Source organism: Engraulis encrasicolus, chromosome 20 (genome assembly GCF_034702125.1).
Source record: "Engraulis encrasicolus isolate BLACKSEA-1 chromosome 20, IST_EnEncr_1.0, whole genome shotgun sequence".
Taxonomy (NCBI): Eukaryota; Metazoa; Chordata; class Actinopteri; order Clupeiformes; family Engraulidae; genus Engraulis; species Engraulis encrasicolus.
In genome coordinates, this window is record NC_085876.1 from 3,472,650 (window position 1) to 3,492,414 (window position 19,765).

The following is a 19,765-nucleotide window of genomic DNA, read 5'->3' on the forward strand; positions in this document are numbered from 1 at the left end:
AATTGCACAGCCCTAAAACAGTACAGCAAAGGTAGTCACACATGCTGGGCTGTGAGAAACATGGCTTTTATGCATAAATATATGCAGTGTGTTCCCAATGTATCCCCTTCCCTGAATATATGGTCCTGTCTGTACAATTGTGTTCAAGCCTAAAACATTGACCATAAAAACGACATCCAGAAGCTGAGGAGGGATCAGATCATCCACAGTGTATTATCTTATCCCTACTGTGCTGTTACTGTAACATATCAAATTGCAATATTAAATAATATATTAGGCAATATTAACTGGCATTCATGGTCTGTGTTTGATCCTTACAGTAGAGATGCTCTGATCTATTAAATCCGCAATACTAAGCAGTACTTATGTTCCAGGTTTGAAGCCATCCATGGAGGTTTAACAATACGATATTAAAGACATAATATTGAATATTTTCTGTGTTTAATGTTTGTGTGATCCTCACAAAAGCGTGTTTAAGTTTAAAAATATCTAAGCAATATTAAGCATCAGGTATTTTCTACATCTCATCCAGACACAGGAGAGTTAAGGTGCTTGATTAAACAAATGTGATATTAAATATCATTTATTTTCTAAATCTGAAGCAATCGACTTCTATGTGCTGCAGTGCGGGGGAAGGAGTAAATTGTGTGTGCCATGACCTCATCATTGTTACCACAGGAATTAAACCTTCCTCTTAGGCCTCCTTCCTAATACCGTTATAACCAGTCTCAAAATTACATTACAGTGTTTAAACCCAAGATGTTTCATATCACTTGCTGTGTATGTGTGTGTGTGTGTGTGTGTGTGTGTGTGTGTGCCTCGCCTATTCATTTTTCAATGAGAGAGAGAGAGAGAGAGAGAGAGAGAGAGAGAGAGAGAGAGAGAGAGAGAGAGAGAGAGAGAGAGAGAGAGAAAGAGAGAGAGACTTTGTTCTAAATTTGACCGACGACTCAGTGTGTTAGAATTTGTGTGTGCCATGACCTGTCTTTATTAGCCTCACCGTAAGACATTAAACCCTTGCAGCTTGTTACCCGGCCAGCACTGGTAAACTGGCATACAGGGCATGTCACGGCGGGCCCACAGTCCTCAGGGGCCTATGCTATTTTTGTATTTTCAAAGAGACTGGCCCATCTTGTTACCATGGATTCAATAGAGAGAGGCGGATATAATTTTATAATTTCATTATGCTCTAACAGACATGAAAAGGAACCAGGTAGGCTTCAGTCGGAGTAGGACAAGCGGTGTTGAATAAACGCTAATACAAATTGTAATCCTTTATTTCCGTGCTGCGGGAAAATGTGTTTTAAGTTGATCATTTGTCCAAATCAGAAGGAGTTACCGTAATAATACCGACCCTTGTTGCATATGACATAGCAGGGGAAAAATGTCCTTCATCACAGTACTACACACACACACACACACACACACACACACACACACACACACACACACACACACACACACACACACACACACACACACACACACACACACACACACACTCATTGCCGCGGAGATGTGTCTTGGGTCATTTATTAAAATTTCCCTGCATCATTTCCATCAGGGTCGTTCACCGCCGTGATCGATTCGGTGTCTCAACTTTCCAATTCACCTGGATTGTCTCAGCAAGCGTTTATGAGTGTGTGTGTGTGTGTGTGTGCGCATGCCTGTGAGCGTGCACTTGACTCAAGGTCACTGTGGAGGAGTGTTTTGGCGTGTGGCATAATGGCCCTGAGATGAAGAATAACTGTGTGTGTGTGTGTATGTGTGTGTGAGAGAGAGAGAGAGAGAGAGAGAGAGTGAGTGAGTGAGTGTGTGTGTATGTGTGTGTGTGTGTGTGCGCGTGCATGTATGCGTATACGCGCACGAGAGAGAGGTTGGAGATGAAGGATAACTGTGATTTATTGAGAAAGTGAAGAGACATTGGTGCATATCGCTCCTGTGATTTATAATGTGATAGCCCACCGCTCATGATCATTCAGTAACGCTGATGCTTATTGGTTAAAGCTACTGCTGATTGGACAATGCTGATGACGACTCGTCAACACGTTCTCATTGGTTGACTGTGGCAGACCAGCACTAATGTTGATGGACTACCGCTCACAGTTACTGCTGATTTTCTAACACTAGTTAAGATGGTGAAGGTGGTTGGCAAACCCTGATGTTGAATGGACAATAAGCTTGTTCGGAACCAAACGAATCTGCATAGGTCGTCTGCTGAAAACTGTGCAGTGGACAATCACACTGTGAAATCGCAAATCATTACAGTTGGTTGTCCACAATGCCATTTACGGGAGTGTCATTCTGCTCTCCATTCATATCACATGGTACCCGTATAGCCTGACTGAAAACTTGAATCACTTGTAAAAAAAAAAAGACTTGCATAAAATTAAAACACACAACAGCAGTTTGAGCACTGCAACAATAAAAACTAAAGGTTCATGATTTTGCAACAAAAATAAAAAGACTACCGACTTTTATGAAAGTGTTTCTTCAGTGTGTTGAGTACACCTATGTTTTCTGAAGGCCTAAACAGTGCACAGAAAAATACTGCAATAATATGTTGGTCAACTTTGAGGGACCTCTGTGAAGATGTGGGAATATCTACATCAAGCATGAACATCTTGCTGAAGACGACAACTATCCACATATCAGCTTGCCAAGTGTAAGCCTTCTAAATTGAACTGCTGCTACACTATGGCCTTCAGAACTTTGTAGCAAAGCAATGGCTGAACAAAATGGTCACCCACCATTTCGGTGTGTAATTCGGTTAATTTGGTTCTTAGCAACTTAAGCCCTATTCCGATGGGACTAGTTTTATGTATGGACAGGGGAAATCTGATTTTTATCTCAGGACGTCGGTAATAGAAATGGCCACTTCGGACTGGATTGAAATATCTCAGTAAACGAACAGAAAGTAGGAGGGGTTACTCATCACACACCGTTGAGACTGCACTTGTCGTCATGCGTGTGTCAACTCCACAATATATTATTGAATTTTGAGGACATTATTGCACATCCATGGAGGCATTTGGTCCCGTGGAACAAGTCTAATAATTGCCTGTTGGTTTACTAACCCATCAAAATCCATTTGAATGCGTAAAACGAAACGGTTTGCTGCAAGGCTGCAATGTTTGCAAGCCCGGAGAGATTGGATATATTGCGCAGTTCGTGCACTTAACCAGACATCTTTACATAGGGTCGCATTCGGACGGGATTAGTATTGCCAAGGGTAATTACTCCGGACCGTTTTACAGGAGGTAAAACTCGCGGTGAAGTTTAACCGACATACTCCGTAATCTTTAATGCCGTGGTGTGTTCGGACGGGACTACATTTCCCGGTTATTATTACTTTACCCCAAGTCTCCCCATTAAACTAGTCCCATCGAAATAAGGCTTTAGTTGGTTCTCAATGGGAAATTGCATTGTGTCTGTGTGTGTGTGTGTGTATACGTGTGCGTGTGCGTGCCTATGTATTACAGTGTATGCATGTGGTGTGTGTGTGTGTCTCCTGAGATGATTTGCAGTAGCCTGATTAAAAATGTTGTGGGCTTTTTTACATGAAAAGGATTTCTTATGATCACTGATGAACATATCAATCATCTTTGATGACTGACACGTGATGACACATACATATTAGTGGTGTCAACAATGATCGATTCGGCGCTGCAATCCAATGCGGGGCATGGACGATCCAGAATCGATCTGGGAAGTTCCAGAATCAATCCGGAAATTTTTCAGTAGAAATGAAATGCATTGCAATGCATTGTAGAATTGAATCGGATTGGATCGCTACCTCCCGAATCGTGATCGAATCGGATCGTGAGGGTAGTGCCAATCCACACCACTAATACATATTATCTCTCTCTCTTTCACTCTCTCTATCACTCATACACACACACTACAATAATCTTTATATAGCAGCATATATAGTTTCTAACTCATAAACAACACACACACACACAGAGTAGTCATCTTTAATGACTGACAGGTGATGGCAGCACATGTACAGTTGAATATGCCTCTAACTCCTTGACATGCCAATAAAAAAAATACAACAGTGTGACAACATACAAAAAAACATTGTTGTAACTACGCTTCCTGGCAAACTGAGAAAAAAGGCTTTAAAGTTTCCTTTCTAGCCAGACAACTGTGTTGTAGGTAAAGTGGTGGTGACACTCCCATGTAATAGTCTTTTAGGATGGAAATGTATACTTAAGTTGTGATAGGCCACTGCTCATCTGTTTGGAAGGTACAGGATTCAGTAGAAATGTCTGTATAACAGGGTGTATGCTGGGTTTTAAAAAGTATTAAAAGGTGATAAATTAAAAAGGCAAAATTTAATGGGCTTAAAAGTTGTAAATTTGCTCAAAAGGTATTATTTTTTGAAAAACGAGGTATTATTATTTTTAATTGTACCATTTTGACAAAAAAATTTATTGATTCTGTATCTGAGGACAGTATGAGGGCAAAAAGTCAAAAAATGTGCGCACATCAGTAGGCACAGGTGCTGGACCAAACGTAAGATAACTGAAAAGAAAGTAAAGGTCCTTTCTCAGCTATATGTTTCCTCATGACTACCATTTTTACTGAACATGTGTATACTCATGGGATGTGATGATCTACCTACATTACTCTGTAATCTACCTGTGTTCCTACAAGGTGTTTTTATGGTACCTATTATTTAGGCCATGTGATTGGGGATCTGTTGTAGACCCATTGATGAATTATTATGTATATGATGACTTTGATGTAAATATGTATATATATTGGTCAGCCCCTTTGTAGCTGATTACACATGAGGTTTTGGGATAGGTGCCCTCTGGTGCCCACTTTGTATATAACTTACCCTATGTGACACTCCCCACCCCCCTCATGTATATATACCACACCCTTTACACCTGTTCTGTGTTGCACCTTGATGAAGGACGTTCAGTCCGAAACGTTGTGCGAATAAATATTTTGGGAGCATTCTACAGTGTTGCGGACCTTTACTTTCTTGACAGTATGAGGGCAGTCATGGGTACGCGGTTAGGGCGTCAGGTTGGCAACCAGCCAGGTTGGTGGGGGAAGTAATTAATAATAATAACAATAATTGTATTTGTATAGCACTGTGTCATACAAGGCATGTAACTCAAAGTGCTTAACAAATGGGAAAAAAAACATTGTTAGAGATAGATTTAAAAGGAGAGGTATAGAGGAGAGGCAGAAAAAGCAGGAAGGCAGAGGAAGAAGAGATAGACAGAGAATGTAGAGTCATAAGGTCAACGTAGGTTAGGACCAGGATTCTTAGATGTGTAAGGTCCATAGTGGCTGGGCCTATCATAAGTCATAGATAGTCACACAGAGATTGGGCGCTCAGGTGCGGCCCCTGGTGGCATCAGGGGTGAGGAAAAACTCCCTTTCGCTTGATTCATAGTTTGTGAGGGGGAAAAAAAAAGCTCAGTGAGGTCTGAGAAAAAAAGACCCCCTGTAGTCAGGAAGAAACCTCAGGCAGAGACCAGCGGCCACCTAGGGGAGCCCCCTGCCAGGGCTGGATTGCGAGTAGTAAGGGCGCTGCGGCGGCTGGGACACTATGACGCCTTGGCAGCTACAGATGGTGTAACTTCAATCTGCTCATTACCGTGCCGGGCCGCGACAGCGTACCGTGATCATTACACCCTGTGGCCATTCGGAATGCGGGGGGCAGTATAGCACCGCTTTTGCAGAGCAGCGTCTGCCTGTGTCTATGGTCTGTTTGTGCTTCCGTCCTTGCCCGTCCCCCAGTTTTAGTAGTAGTAGAAATACAGTCAGCAAATTGCATGTTTTATTTAGCATTGGGCATTTGATAGGGCATTTGATAATAACACAAGTGTGAGCCCTAAACAAGACCACAACCACAATAACCCAATTTAGGACCATAGGCCTATTCAACCGTTTCCACAACCTCACTGATCACAGTTGCTTCATCTGTAATGCCAGGGCTAAGAATAACGAAAATAGCAAAACAGAGTAGGCTAATAAACCGTAATGGAGAGACTGAGGAGACATGAAATCAAGCGGCGGAGTTCGGACCATTTTGAGTGGACCGATGTCGCTTGCTTTGTGTAGCCCTATCAAGCAAGCCTGTCTGTCTCATTTGTGCGATGAGCACAAAAACACAAATTGAACCACTCGTATAGTGTGAGTCAAACAGACATGAACAACATTGTAGCCTAATGAAGTAGTGCCCCGTCATGTCAGCATGAGAGAGGTGATTTTACATTTGGCGACGACATTCCGTCTTTAAAACTGGCGCATGCCGCTTCCCCTATTGCAGGTTATTACCTGATCTACACTGTCGTTACCACAAAAAACAAGGTAGCACAACTTAATACTATTACTAGCCTATATATCTGGTAGCCTAAATAGTAGGTTGAAGACGGGGGTATTATTGGTGCACTGGGGTTTTTTTTTTGCGAAGCAGAGTAATCTGCTTCAGTGTAGCTCATTGTATGTTGATCCCTCCCTCAGTTTTAGGCTACAAGTGGAAAGAGTCAGCCAATTGCGCACGTAACATTGGGTATTTGATAATAACACAAGCGTGATCCCTAAACAAGACCGCCAGTCGACGGTGTTTTGTTTTCATTATTCTGTCCTGCATTCACCGTCTCAATTCCGCTCCTAACTTATAGGCTAAGTGATGTCTGTTAATTATTTCTGCACTACCTATTCAAGTCAGGAACAGATAGCCTATCCTCAGGATAGCCTACGGACTAATAGGTTGAAGACGTTTTTTTTTGTATTGGTGCTTGTGAACATTTCATCCTTTCAATGCGCTGTTGTGCGCGATCGACGGGATTCCGGTTAACTGGGGATGTGATGCACACATGACAATACATCTGTTACACCAGGTGTGGCTAATCATCTGTGATTAGGACTGCAAATTCAGTTGCTTCGGTGGAGATGCGAACCAACAGTAGGCTATGACTGGGGAACTATGACTCCTTCGGAGGCTGGATAACCTGTCGCGCCACGACATGTCACAAAAGGCTGTGCAGTCCCGTGCACTGCACTGCACTGCTGTAACCCATCCCCTCCCCCACAGACAAACATTCATGTTCTGAAAAGTTCAACACGTTCTGAACATTTTAGCCGCTTTGCATTAAGTTTTCGAGCAGACACTTGTCCACGGTGACGCAACATCGAAAGTGAAACGCAGAGACTGTTCACAAATAACTGAATAAAGATTTCATTAAAAAAAAAACCCACAGCATTTCTATGAAAATGTGCTGGGTGACCACACTGCCTATGCCTATCCAGATGCACGTATAGCAACAATGAGAAAGAGAGGGAGAGAGGGAGAGACGGAGAGAGAGAGAGCGATTAGCGCGTATCTCTGTGTGTGTGTGTGTGTGTGTGTGTGTGTGTGTGTGTGTGTGTGTGTGTGTGTGTGTCGGGGAACATTTGAAGTGAAAAAAAAACACCCTCCCCCACTTCAGCATCAGATGTTGGTGGTCTACAAGTCAATATGTTTTACCCGACTATCTTGTAGCCCAGTCATGAAGTTCATAAAGCCATCGGTAGCCTATAGGCCAAGATATCCAAAATCCCTCCGCAAATTTCTGCATTGCCTGAGTTCATAGGCTAAAACAACTTTATTTAGGCCTTACTTATTTAGCTTACTTTATTAGCCTTATTTAGGCCTATTATCGTATTTAGGCTTTAACGTGGGCCTATTTTACAAAATATCGAAAGAAGGAAAAGACACGACAGACAAGTTGAGGCTTACTGATCGTAGCCTATTACAGCAAATCGAACATGCGCTTTATGAACACACTAGCCTGAGGGCAAACATCTTCTTGGCACTATTGAGATAACCAGGCCATGCCATGAATTCAACTACCTGGGCCCACACTAAAATACTGACAGACTACAATTGCTTGGATCTTCAGTGGGTTTCGTGGGTCCGGGGGGATGGGTGGTGATGGCACGCTTGATGTATTTTCCCCCACCCCATGCATGCACGCGGACACACAGGGTCGGGACATTCACCCAATGAATGACTGAGTGCGGCTAAATATGCCTGTTGCATATCGTAGCCTAATTATTCACACATCACGTCAAGTCACAAATTAGTAGTCTCTTGCAGTTGACCTATGCCAAATTAACGTCCTCCCTGTAAGGCTGCACTAATTCCAACAGGTAGAGGAGTCGGCTTAGCCTATAGCCAAAGTCTATAAAATGTAGCCTATTTTTTGTAATTTCCAATTATCTAGGCTATGTTTACGATAATGATTTGTTGCGCTACGACGGTGCTCAAGACAAGTTGGAACATAGTCATCTCAAGTGCTCCCATTTTATTTTGATCCTGCTTTAAGTCAATGGGCGAGAGGGACGGATGAAACGGGTGTTTCATTCGTCCCGACAGTGTCTACTGACACTAAAATCCCTTTTGCCTGTAAACCTGACAACTTTGACTTTTCATACTTTCGGATATGTTAAAGTTTTCGAGTAAATCGCAGTGTTTCATTCGTCCCGAGTTTCATGAGTCCCTGCTCTCCCCTACTGCCTAAACTGTTACAGTTTAAATGCGTCCTCTCCAAACTGTGTGTGTGTGTGTGTGTGTGTGTGTGTGTGTGTGTGTGTGGGCGAGAGAGGGAGAGAGAGAGAGCGAGGGAGAGAGGCGCTTAATTCCCCGCAGAAAGAGCAAGGCGATGTCTCCAAATATTAGACAAATGCATCTTATTTTAGTTAAGTAGACATCAGGGATGTATTTTGCTTAATAGCAACGCCGACCTGATTGGTTCATATTGCTCTGAATAGCCACAGAAGGCTAGGCTATATTTTAATGGGTTTACGCGCGCGAGGTCATCTAACTGTGGTCACAGTCGCCAGGTGCTATTATGAGAGGAAAACTATAGCACGTTGGCAAACATTAAAGTCAGTTTAAGCCATGCATATGATGAACCAGTTTTCTTGTTTGAAAAAACACACTTCCCGGTGCGCAAGGTGCATGCATTTCTGACTGACCCAGATGAAATCGCATGAGGAACTCCATGATTATGAGATGACATTGCATAGGCCTATATTTCCCAGCATATATTCCCCCTCCCTCTCTCTCTCTCTCTCCAAACCCAGTTGTACTTGGACTCACTTTTAACACCGCTGGCCTTGAATCGCAGCACACATTGCAGTGAGCCGTGCCGTGTGCGAGTGCTGAGCAACTTCACCCCTAACGTTTAACCTAGACTAGCGAGTGCAGTGTTGTAAATCACGTGGAATAAGTGCAGCGATTACCTGCGTAGCCTACTTAATTATGGAAGTGAGTGTCATTTGGACTGCCTATGGAATCAAGCCTACTGTCACCAAGCTCTTCCTGTCTCCCCAGCCTCGCAATGGATGGACACCTGGCCACCGCTCCTCCGCCTCCTTCGGAACGGATGACTGTGGGGGGGATCTCCAAGGAAATTTGGAATTTCGGACTTGTATAGATTTGGGGTGCCCCGGGACTCTTTTAGATTTCTGTTAGTTAATAAATATTATTTTAAAACTCAATATTTGTGTCTTGGCGTATTTGTGGTGTACAGTACTCTCCAGGGTATTTGGTAACAAGGAGAGGTGTCGCTGGAAAAATGCGCACTTTCTCACCTGCGACACATAACCCGACAGTTGGTTACACTTAATTTGAGCACGAAAACAGCAATATCAGTCGCTTGCTAATTTTTGCCAATGTGACAACATTAAATTCATTAGGGAAGTGTAGGTTAGGTTATCGCCCCAGCTGTTGGCGATGTGAGATAAATAGCCAACGCTTACACGCTCAAACGAAGCGCTGTTAGGTTACTGCGGTGAGGTGTATTGCACTCTCAGTAATTTTTACCAAACGAAAAAGTATCCACATCCAGACAACAAGTCTGAAGTTGCAATATTAGACGTTTCAAATCTTGCGATGCGATAATCGGTATGGCTTCTGGCTACACTCAATTTACATTTTGTCAGAGCTTGCACATTAATGCAATTCATCCGATCATCATTTAAAAAAAAAAGAAAATTCATTACATTATTTAGGCTATTCTTTTTATGACTCTTCCTACTTCCTGGAGGTGTTCTCACACAATTTATAGGCATGTTGTTATCCGCTGAATCGGTGCGTGCTGGTGAATATGAGCATATATTAATATGCCGTCAGCATCGTCTAAAACATTCCAAGCGCTCCCAAGTGCCACCCGGCGGTTGTTTGGGTACACTGCAGCTAGGCCCGGTACGTACCGAGGTGGATGACGTGGCATTACCTCGGTAAAGGGTGTGCATTGTAGGGGGACCGACTGTAGGAGTTGGCAAGGATGAAGAGGTGGGTCTTCAGCTGCTTCTTAAAGGAGTCGACGGAGGTGGCTGATCGGATCTCGATGGGGAGGGCGTTCCATCTCTTGGGCGCATAGCAGGCAAACGCGGCGTCGCCGATCTTCTTCTGCGGGGGGGTGGGGGTCCTTAGCAGCTTGGCATCAGTGGACCTGAGGGCTCGAGCAGGGGCATAAAAAGAGAGCATGTCTGAGATATAGCTAGGGGCAAGTCCATTTAATGCTTTAAATACTGTGAGCAGAATCTTAAAGTCGATTCTGTATGAGACAGGTAACCAGTGCAGGTCTGCCAAGACAGGAGAGATGTGCTCTCTCATTCTGGTTCTTGTTAGGATTCTTGCCGCAGAATTTTGAATGAGTTGCAATTTGTCAATTAATTTTTTTGGGAGACCAGAGAAGAGAGCATTGCAGTAGTCTATCCTACTGGTGACAAAGGCATGAATAAGTTTCTCAGCGTCTTGTCGGGGGGCCAAGCCGCGCACTTTGTTGACATTTCTAAGATGGAAAAAAGCAGATTTTGTTATCTTGTTGATGTGAGGCTCAAAGCTCAAATCCGAGTCTATGACCACACCTAGGCTAGTAACCTTATCTTTAATGTGTATGCTTAGGTCACCTAGGCTTGAGTGGAGTTTTGCACGTTTTTTCTTAGGCCCAATGAGCAACACTTCAGTTTTATCTTCATTTAATTTTAGGAAGTTACTGTTCATCCAATCTGTAATGGCAGACATGCATTTAGTCAAGGCATGAATGGCAGTGGTTTGGCTAGGCTCGACAGAGATATATAGTTGAGTGTCATCGGCATAGCTATGAAAATCAACATTGTGCTCTCTGATGATGGAGCCTAGGGGCAACATATAGAGAGAGAAGAGGAGAGGGCCCAAGCAACTACCCTGAGCAACTCCAAAAGGCACATCATACTTGTTGGAGACGTATTCTCTGATGGTGACAAAAAACTGTCTTCCTGTAATATATGTTTTGAACCACTCTAAGACGTGACCGGACAAGCCTACCCAAGATTCAAGGCGGTCAATTAGTATGTTGTGGTCTATCGTGTCAAAGGCGGCACTGAGGTCGAGGAGGATAAGTGCTGAAACTTTGTTTGCGGCAGTGTTGAGCCTAAGATCACTTATTATTATGGTTAGTGCTGTCTAACCAGTGACCAGTAACCAGTGCTCTCCCCCATTCTCCTCCATGACTGAGGTACCCTGAGCATGGTATCGTCCTGCCACACTGCTCCCTTTCGGCTGTCTTTTTGCAAAAAACTAAAGTGTAATGTAATGTTAAGGAGGTAGAAATAACAAAAGATGTCTTGTTAATACTCGCATCGGAGTGACGTGATGGTTGTAAAAAAAATCTTAAGGTAGTGAAAAAGGGTATTAAATGGTAGTAAATTTGACTTCAAGATTGGTGTATATAGTCAAGTAGGTTTTATTGTCAATTTCTTTACATGCATTGGTCATACAAAGAATTTGAAATTACATTTCTTGCTTTCCCATGCAGACATAGACAGTATAGACATAGACAGTACTTATACATGGACATAAGACAGTATGGACATAGACAGTGCTCATACAGACATTTAAAGTGCAAGACTGGACAACAGAAGACTTGTAGAGAACATACATTAAGAGGAGGTAATTGTTGTGCTTTTCCTAAAAGTCCTATAGCGTTCTGGCATAGTAATAGTAGCATTTGAAGAAAAATAAATATTAAAATAGGTCTATCAAGTACACCAGCAGCTGTGTGTGTGTGTGTGTGTGTGTGTGTGTGTGTGTGTGTGTGTGTGTGTGTGTGTGTGTGTGTGTGTGTGTGTGTGTGTGTGTGTGTGTGTGTATTTAGTGCAGGCAGAAGGTGCGGTGTGCGTCTGTGTGTGTGTGTGTGTGAGAGAGAGAGAGTTGTGTGTCAGTGTGTGTATGTTTGGGTTTAGTGCAGAAAGTGCAGTGTGCTTGTGTGTGTGTGTGTGTGTGTGTGTGTGTGTGTGTGTGTGTGTGTGTGTGTGTGTGTGTGTGTGTGAGTGTGTGTGTGCGCACATGTTTTGAGTTAGTGCAGGTTGAAAGTTCAGTCACAAATATAGTAGTGCAGGTGGAATGTTCAGTCGCAGATATGGTGGTGGGGATGGGGGGGGGTTGTCAGTGGCCTTGCTGGCTAGAGGCTGACAGTGGAGGGAGAGTGGGTTGAGTGTTCAGTATCTTGATTGCTTGGTGCATTGAGCTGCTTGCAAGCCTGGTGGTACGGGAACGGAGGCGCCTGTACCTCTTTCCAGAGGGCAGGAGGCAGAACAGTTTGTGTGCAGGGTGGCTTGTGTCTTTGATGATCATCAGTGCTTTCCGGGTGAGGCGTGTGGTGTAAATGTCCTGCAGGGAGGGGAGTGGTACTCCAATGATCTTCTTCGCTGTGTTCACAACACGCTGGAGTGTCTTCCTGTTTTTCCTCTCTATGGTTCCTCTGTAGAATGTTGTCATGATGGAGGGTGTAGCACTTGCCTTCTTTAGTTTGCGCAAGAAGTAGAGACGCTGATGGGCCTTCTTCGCCAGTGATGTAGTGTTGGTGGTCCAAGAGAGGTCGTCGCTGATGTGCACTCCAAGGAACTTGGTGCTGCTCACTCTCTCCACAGCATCGCCGTCGATGGTCAGTGGTGGCAGTTGTTTTTGGACCCTCTGAAAGTTGACAACAATCTCCTTGGTCTTGTTGACATTCAGCAGGAGGTTGTTGTCTTTGCACCATCTGGCCAGCAGGTCTACTTCTTATCTGTATTGAGTCTCATCGCCCTTGGTGATGAGGCCCACCAGTGTTGTATCATCCGGAAACTTCACTAGATGGTTAGTGCTGTGGGTCGTTGTGCAGTCATGTGTCAGCAGCGTGAACAGCAGGGGGCTGAGAACACAACCTTGCGGAGCCCCCGTGCTCAGGGTCAGGGTGCTTGAGGTGTTATTCCCTACCCGTACTGCTTGTGGTCTCTGCATCAGGAAGTCCAGCAGCCAGTTTAAGAGGGAGGTGCTGAAACCTAGTTTGTCCAGTTTTCTGATGAGTTGTTGTGGTATTGAATGTTGAACTGAAGTCAATGAACAGCATTCTCATATATGAGTCTTTATTGTCCAAGTGGGTGAGGGCTGGATGGAGGGCAGAGCAAATTGCATCCTCCGTGGATCGCTTGGCTCGGTATGCGAACTGGTAGGGGTCCAGGATGGGGGGTAGGGTGGCTTTGATGTGTGACAGGACTAGCCGTTCGAAGCACTTCATGATTATGGGCGTCAGTGCTACAGGACGGTAGTCATTGAAGCATGATGGTGATGATTTCTTCGGCACGGGTATGATGATAGCAGCTTTGAAAAGTGATGGGATGACTGCTTGCTCCAGAGAGATGTTCAAGATGTTTGTGAAGACATCCTTCAGCTCTTCTGCACAATCCTTCAACACTCGGCCAGGTATGTTGTCTGGGCCAGCTGCTTTGCGTGGGTTGATGGTGGCCAGTGTCCTCTTCACACTGGCAGAGGACAGGTACAGGGGTTGATCATGGGGGGGAGGGGGAGTTTTCTGTGGATGAGTGTCATTTTGTGCTTCAAAACGGGCAAAGAAACTGTTCAGGTCGTTTAGCAGAGAGGTGTTGTTGTCACAGCTTCGTGGTGCAGGCTTATAGTCTGTGATGGCCTGTATGCCCTGCCACAGGCTCTGTGCATCTCTGCTGTCTTTGAAGTGTGTTGTTATTTTGTCCGAGTATTCCTTTTTTGCTTTCCTGATGCCCTGGGACAGGTTTGCCCTTGCTGTTTTTAGGCCAGCTACATCTCCTGCTCTGAAAGCTTTGTCTCTGGCCCTCAGCAGTCGGTGAACGTCTCCTGTGAACCATGGCTTCTGGTTGGCCCTGGTGGTTTATTTCTGTAACATCATCGATGCATTTTGTGATGTAGGAGGTCACGGTGTCTGTGTACTCCTCAATGTCAATGTGGTTGCTGTGGGTGGCAGCTGTTTTGAAAATGTCCCAATCTGTGGTTTCAAAGCAGTCCTGTAGTCGTGAGACAGCCTCCTCTGGCCATTTTCTCACCTCCTTCAGAACTGGTTTGGTGAGTTTTGCCCTTTGTCTGTAAGCTGGCAGTAGCAGGATCGTTATGTGGTCTGATAGTCCGATGTGGGGGATGGGCTTTGCCTTGTATGCTCTCTTGTGATGGGTGTAAACAAGGTCCAGGGTGTTTTGTCCTCTTGTTGGGAAGTTGACATGTTGGTGAAATTTTGGAAGTACTGTTTTGGGATTTCCGTGGTTAAAATCTCCCAAGACCACTGTGAAGGCATCTGGGTGTGCATCTTGTTGTTCACTGATGCCCCGATGCAGTGCCTCGCTTCTGACGCTGTTGTTGTTGCTGGGAGCGAGATACACTGCGACTAGTAGGATAGCGGATATTTCTCTGGGTAAATAGAAGGGTCGGCACTTGATGATCATGAACTCCACTAGTGGAGAGCAGTGCCTCTGTACCACCGTAGCATTATTGCACCAAGCATCATGTGTGTAAACACATATTCCTCCCCCTCGTTTTTTCTCTGCAAGGGCTCTGTCCGCTCGGTGGCACGTTAGTTGTTCCAGTTGTAAAGCCGAGTCGGGTATGCCGTCGTTCAGCCATGATTCCGTGAACACCGTCACACAGCAGTTCCTCACGGTTTTGTTCGCTGATCTTAGTAGCCGTATGTCATCCATCTTATTGTCCAGAGATCTTACGTTTGCCAAAATAATTGATGGTATTGCTGGACGAGTTGGGTTGGCTGCAAGCCGTGTTTCGACGCCACCTCGTTTGGCCCCTTTTCCTAGTTCTGGAGCATCGCTTTCGGCGTCTCCATGTAGGCGAGGCAGACGGGTCCGATGTATGCCGCCGAAGTATTCCCAGTTCTTCCAGCGTCTCTGTTGGTATATCCAATACATCGCTTAAGTTGTCCATTCTTATCTGCAACAGCTGTTGCCGACGGTATAAAAAGGAGACAATCCGCACACTTCAGGTCTTTTTTTGTGCAAAGAAGCTTTACTTCGCTTCAAAGCTTTCGGTCCTATGGAAGAGCATTAGGATCAATGGGAGAAATATATTTTGCAAATCTCTGAGAAGGGAACTCAGCATTTTCGAGAAAAAAGTCAAAATTTTCGAGAAATGAAGTGAAAAGTTTTGAGAAAAAAATCGAAAATTTAAAAGTCGAAACTTTCGAGAAATAAAGTCGAAAGTTTTCAGATGCGAAGTCAAAAGTTTTGACATACAAAGTCGAAAATGTTTAGAAAAAACATGCAGGCGGAAGTGACATTCACTGGCTGTCAGTGAGTGGACATGAATGAGACCAGTCAGATTGGCTGGGAGGGGCAGAGACGGACACTCGCATTGTTCTTGTATGCTCAGCAGGACACCAAAGTCATGGCTGCGGCAGGTGAGCACAAGTTTATGTCACATTATGTGATATTCAGGTATAGGAGTCGAGAGGGACTGTGGTTGGTAAGGTAACAGTCGTGCCGCGAATGTTGTCCGGCTGTTAGCCCCAAGTATTCGGCTAGTGTAGGTAGTTGCTCGTAAGTTAATAACAACTGGATGAAATACTGCTCAGGACAGTAGGCTAGGCATTTAGTGAAGAGGGAGAAGCCTACAGGCATGGTGAAGCTCAGAAGGCTGTTACAAGTGTGTTTTACACAACTGAAGTTTCTAAGGAAAATGAAATAATAAGTTAGGCTTTTACAACACATAATGTAATAACATTATCATGACGGTACTCATATTCCTGTCCTATCCTATTGGACTACTAATCAGAATACTAAAACACAGCTCTAAAGTCAATGCATAATTGAGCACTTTTATAACGTTCTAAAATAGAAACAGCCTGTAGGCCTAGCCTACATCATCTAAATGAGGAGTCAACACGAAGGTGCTGTTTCCACGTAGCTGGATATTTTTTAGCAGGGTATTTTTTTCTCCTGGTTTGGTGTAAACGCAACATGTGGATAAAAATAAATCCTCCATTGTAACAAATGCGTTTCAGCCCCCTAAACAGGATATTTTTTTCTCCTGCTTTTTTCCCTGGAATTTTAAATATCTGCTATGTGGAAACAGAAGGCCTTAACCAATTCAAAACCAATGCAACCAGTAGAAAAAAATATCCACATCGAAAAATATCCAGCTACGTGGAAACGGCACCTTACTCTCCAGACAACTGGCCATTGGGTCCAGCTGGTCTGGGAAGCCTCTTCCAGTTGATTTTGGGAACATGGAAGAAGGTCCTCAAAACGCCCTCATTCAGGAGGGCAGGGATGTCGTTGATGTTAGTGATGCAGACAGCAGCAGCCGTCCTGCCGACATCTTCATGGATGGACAGGTTTTGTAGCTGTGGCATAACTAACTCCCACTCGTGGCAGCAGTAACACTCCACTTCGGTCTGCATTATCTCGCACTTCAAACAAGTGCACCTAGATTTGAGTAAACAATCTCGAATCAAACAGGTAGGCCCTAGCTGTCAGGTTGCGGTGTCGCGGGCATTGATATACGAACCGAGAGAAAATAGTGCCAAATGATTACGATGTGTGACTTTTTGTTTTACAACGTTTATGGGATTCAAAAATATCAGTCTTTTGAACACATAATGTTTTTGGAAGAGAAACGTTTTATTTTTCTGGGTCCAGCAAACCTGCCGGACTACTTTCGCCTGGACCAAAACTGGACGAGAACTCTGCCCACAGGATGCTGCCGGGGGTAAGTCAGTGTCAATGCATAACACGGGGGATGCCATACAGATTCATGTTAAAAATCCCGAACTATCCCTTTAATGTCCCCATTATATCAACTTACCAAAGAATTTGGTCGACACGCCAAAGAAACTCAATGGAGTCCCCGTTGCTGCAAAGGACCCTTTGAGCAAAATGAAGTGACTGTAAAACCCCGGATGGGGCCGTCAACGGCTTCGGGACAACACTTTCTCTATGACTCTGGATAGGGTTAAAGGGAACCCGGCCGCTAATTGGAACTCGGCTATTATATGGAACTTTACGGTAGTAGCTTGGGTGGTAGCCATGTTTGTTTTCAGGTACCCTGTTGAGAGGGAGGTGGCGCATAGCATTTTGGGTACAAGGCAGTTCCAAGTCAGCATCTGATGCTGCCCTCAAATATCCCCGTTACGCCCAGAATTGCAGTGGAAAGGGGGAAGTAAGGCATTTTTTTGTTTCAAATCACACTTGATGACTCGCTGTCCAGTTAGCTCATGGGAAGGACAGCTGCCTTCCCTGTTTCGAACGTACTCTCAGTGGAGTCAAAACAGGGGGGAGAAATTGCGCTAAGGACGTCTGCTTCCTCTTTGGAGCTGGAGCTCGTGATGGTGCCTGGTCAGACGCAAATATGGCACTGGCAGCACTTGTCTCCGAGGCCGTCATCAATACAGACTCAGAGCCTTCATCATCTGTGTCTTTCTTCAAGTCCGTCAGTTCAACGGCTGGATGCCGGGTCCGTAAATGTCTATGGAGGTTATTTGTTGATCCTGAATTGAATTATATCCTTTTTTGGCTTATATTGCATTTAGTGTTGGTGTCTCCATAGGCCGAAAAGTGGCTCCAAACACTGCCCCGCTTCCTCTGGCTCATTTTCAGATGGTGCTCCCTTTCTTTCTTCAAGCAAGGACGACTGCTCGTCGAACTGGATTTTCTAACCTTAACTTTTTCTTCCTTACTAACACTGACTGTACTTTATACGCTCCATGTGTGCAAATGTTTGGTGTGGCGCAGATTATTTTCACGCGACAAGAACGTCTGGCACGTTCCTAGTGAATACGGCCAATAGAAGTGCTCACTGTTCATGTGAAGGGCACGCAGTCTGCCTGTACCCTACCCTCCAATAAAAGCCGCCTGCAGCTTCGTGAAACATTCATGACAAACAAACAAAAAAAGAACGACAAATAGAACGGCTCCCAAGCAGCAGCGACTCGGTTCCCCTCGTTCATATTAAAGAACCGCTCAAAAGAACCGGCTTGTTCGTGAACGTCATATCTCTAGTTTGACCAGTCTCCAATGTGCAGTTAAAGGGGCTCTAGGTAGAATTAAAAGTTTAACTATTGTTCCGAGTCAGCCGATGCTTATTTGCAGACATGTGGACTCGAGTCCAGTGACTTGGACTCGAGTCTGACTCGAGTCAGCGGTGTGAAGACTTGCGACTTGACTCGACTTGCACGCCTTTGACTCGGGACTCGACTTGGACTTGACAGTTGTAACTTTCAATGACTTGGCGTGACTTGCCATGTTGGGTCTAAAAAAAAGTCCAAGTCCAACCCTTGTTTTGAGAATGCAACAGCCCGCCCACATTCTTTGTTTGAATCACGTCATTGTCCTGAGCGGTGCTATGCCATCGGCGGCAAGATGCGGCCGGACGCGGCTGCCCAGACGCGGCGACCAGCGGCAACAGTGAAACACCATTTGCGAGTCTCCAGAACAAACATTGCCTACATTTTAAACCATCTCCCTCTCAGCCCCAACTCATTTTGCATTCTTAATAGGGTAGGCTATGGAAGTTTGCACTGTGATCAACAAATATTTTCTATCAATGTTGTAGGAAGTGTGTGTGGTGGGGCGCTCTGATGTGCAACACGCGTCTGTAGGCTACACACGTGAAGCTCTCGCTCTCTCGCCCCTCGCTTACGACAGAAATTCAGTGAGAACCAAGCTGTCTAAATATTTTAGCTAAATGGTGATGGACATTGATTGTTGAACATTAGGCTATTTAAGCAGTTGAAATAAAAAAGCACACACTGCTGACATAACGGAACCACAGGACTTAATCTATTGTTGTTTTATAAAAGAGTACGCCTATCCGTTTTGCTTTCCCTGTCCTTTATGAATGCGCTTGCCTTCAGCCCCCGAAGGCTGTTACAGTATGTTCCGCTCCCACACACTATGCTTGCGAGTCAGTCACTTCAAAGTGAAGTGCAGCCTTGCGAATAATTTCCACCATCGCGGACAAAACCACGTTATGATGGATATGTGGCGAGGTAAACGTTACGAATATGGCCTGCTTTTAAGTTTCCCCCAACCCAGGATGTGTCCGTAGGCTATGGCTTGATATCCCAGGGCTATTTCACGCGCTGCAAATGCATGTTAAAGGAACAGACCACCCCTTTTTGATTTTCACATATGTGCAGTATTTCCATGCATTATTCATGAATGTGCATATCATTTTCGTCTATGTGCTTGCATTGCCCCGTTTAACAGTATAGCCAAATTAGGCATACTAATGCAAGTCTATGGTACAAAATTAAACATCCTCAAATGTACTTATAAACCATTTTAAAATTAATGTAAAATTCACCAGAGTGTAAAACAGCAGTTTAATTCTGTCCAGTGATCACTTGTGACTTGATGCTAAAGATACCAGTTACTTCCAGTGATTATGCTAAGCTATGCTAATAATTCTGATCCAATAAATCTAAGAACTGAAAACACTGAGAAGAAAATT